The 2,907-nt window shown below is 43.4% G+C and overlaps 1 pseudogene; it reads right to left on the bottom strand.

Moving 5' to 3' along the window:
• Positions 1–397: 397 nt before the first annotated feature.
• On the bottom strand, positions 398–2,440 carry LOC109263247 (CUGBP Elav-like family member 4; annotated as a pseudogene).
• Positions 2,441–2,907: the final 467 nt, after the last annotated feature.

Genomic DNA, 2,907 nt, shown 5'->3' with positions numbered 1-2,907 from the left:
TCCCGGCCACACAGCTTGCCCTAGCCTGCCCCAGCCTGCCCCAGCTTGCCCTAGAGCCCTCAGGCTAGAAAAGCTCTGGGGATCAGTAAGCTGCGTTTCTTCCTGATTCTCAGCCCTTCAGCATCCCCATCTGGTCTCAAGTTATTTTGTTGGGAAGATGCCATTTTTTGTGCTTCCCCCCCCCCCCCCCATTTTTCTTCATTGTCTTCTTCTTCACGTCATATATATTTTCCCCCAAGCACGTGCCCTCTGAATCTCACAGATACTATACTTTCCTTAACGAAATATTACAGTTCACTGAGTGTCTGGAGTCCTCAGCTTGATTGATATTGGCTGATACGTCAAAAGTTCTCATTTTCAAATAGAGAGAGAGAGGTTTGTTTTTTAATGTAGCCCATTAAGCATCCTGCCCTGCACGTGTCCTGGTCTTCCCCCCGGGGTGAGGGGAGAGACCTGTAGGTGCACCGGAAGGGCGGTTGGCGTCTCGGGGCCGCTTCTGCTGCACTTTGAGCCTCTCATGCTCCCCCTGGAAGACGTTCACGGCCTGGCTGACGGTCTGCACGCCGGCTGGGAGGTTGGAGCTCACAGAACCTTCTCTCTGTTGTTGGGGGATCAATGGAAGTTACTGAGGAAAGGCCTGTCTTATCTGACCATAGTTGGCACAATAGGCCATGGGACCTGAATACTTTTGATTCCAGTAGCCTGTTGCAGGGAGCCTGTGGTGGTGGGCCTCTGTGCTGGGTAGGGGGGCAGGGATACCAGTGGGAAACAGTTTCCACGGTAGCTTGCCCACTGGCCTGTTGGGGAGGCCCGTGAAGCCGGTCACCCCAGTAGGGGATGGGGCGCTAGGCACGCACAGCTGGTGAAGTGATGCCCGGAGAGGTGCTGCCACCTGAATTGGGGTTATGGTGAGGCCGCCAGGACGTTCATGTTGAGGGCCACCATCTGTTGCATCTGAGCAGCAGTGAAGGCAGCCATGGGGTTCAGGTGGCCATCCGGCACAAATGACACCATCGGTGCCTCTTGCTGCTGTATCAGTGCTGGTGTGTGGGTGCTGGGAGCCCCAAATGGGATGGCCATGGGGTTGAACATGCCCACCTGGCCAGTTATCTGCTGCATTTTTAGCATCATGTACTCTTGTCAGTGTGGCAAGATTGACCACCAGACTGGATGAGGCTCCTAGAATAGTCTAGCTCTTTATTTCATTTTTTTTTTTTTATGTGTTTTTAACACTAAGAAAATTCTCTGGGACCTTCCTCCATTTGATTGATTTGATCTCTGGTACTGGCCATTTTTCTCTTCTGCCTGTTAGCTAAAATAATTTTAATTTTACCTTGCCAAATTTATTTGCAGCTTATAGGAAATCAAATTCTTTTTTATAAGAGAAATATTATCCTAACTACTCTGATGAAATTATTTATACTTACATAAAGTCTTTGTCTTTCTTATTAATTCTGTCACTTCAGCTGTTAATTCTTTAGTTTGTTAATTTTGGAACTTAAATTAATGTTCTAATTTTTTTTCTGAACCTTATTCTTTTCTCCAGATTTTCAAAAAGATGGTCTTTGAGGAATTGCCTTCCGCCCCTATTCACACTTTCTGTGTTTCTCTGTGTATTTTAAGGAGAGGGGAATGGTATTTTTTAGAGTTCCTGGCCAGCTTGTTTCAGGCTGGGCTCTACCAATGGTTGGAGGAGGAGAAGGCGGGTTGATATCAGCATTAATACAGCAGTAGCTAACACCAATTCAAGAGCAAGCCTCTTTTCCACAGCAGTCAGAATTGGCTCCTTGTCTTCCTTGGTGGTCTTGTTAATCCCACCTGGAACTTTTTGCAGGGTTCATACTTTACCTTGGGTGGTTCTTTCCCCATGTTGCCTATCAATGGTGGGGCCGTTTATCAAGGTCTAGGTACAGCTCTGCTACCTCTCCTTTCATTGTGGATTCCAGGAAATAAGCCCCTCCCTTTTGTGCCTCAGACCTGCAGATCATAGCTCTTTCCTGTAGTTGCTAACATCCGAGTTACCTCACTATTTCCCTTTTGCTCTCATAGGCCTTCCAATACCCATGTAACCAATTCTCTGTATTAAATTTTCTGTGAAATACCTTAAATGGTTTCTGTGTTCCTTATTGGCCTTTGAATATGTTCTTCTTATTTGTCTTTGGAAACTTATTATATAGAGTTGCCAGATAAAATAGAAGATACAATATTTAGTATATACTTATAGTGAGAAATTAGTCATTGCCTATCTGAAATGTAAATTGAACTGAATGTCCTAAATATTTATTTCTTAAATCTGACAGCACTACGATTATATTCTTTACCAACCTGCTCTTTTGGTTATGGTACATTATGGTTTAGAATATGCCACTGAGAGAGATGTGCTGTTGCTGGTCTTCTGTAGGAGGTTTCTCACCTTGAGGGATGTATCCACCTGAAGCATCGTTATCCCTATCCAGTTCTACTGCCAGCACTCATTGCCTTAGACTAGGAACAAGTGAAGATGCTGCTGCAAAACAGCACACTTTGGGTTTAGGGAGCCATACTGTGTTGGAATTCATCATATGAAGTCATTAATGTTAACTGACAGTTTTCTTAAAATAATCCATGTGGGTCTGTCTTGAGTAATTTTTTATTTGAAGATTTATAGTCTATTTTTCTTGCATTCAATTGAGCTAAATGTGTGCATCTGTTTATTGGATAATTCCTATGTGAAAATATTAAAACATTTAACTTACTGATCTCTAAATAAAGCAGGTCACATATGCCTGCTACCTTTTTCTGTAATGCTGTTGAAGGTAACTACTTAAATTTCCATTTTTCTTTTTAATTAAGAGAAACAAATGAAAGATAAACACACAGCTTGTGATTAATGTGGGACCTTCAATTTAATCAGTCATGAAAGGAATT

Source organism: Panthera pardus, unplaced genomic scaffold (assembly GCF_024362965.1).
Source record: "Panthera pardus isolate Hobbes unplaced genomic scaffold, ASM2436296v1 HiC_scaffold_17, whole genome shotgun sequence".
NCBI classification, from domain to species: domain Eukaryota; kingdom Metazoa; phylum Chordata; class Mammalia; order Carnivora; family Felidae; genus Panthera; species Panthera pardus.
Note: the sequence above shows the minus strand (reverse complement) of the source record. Positions and strands in the feature narration are given on the sequence as shown.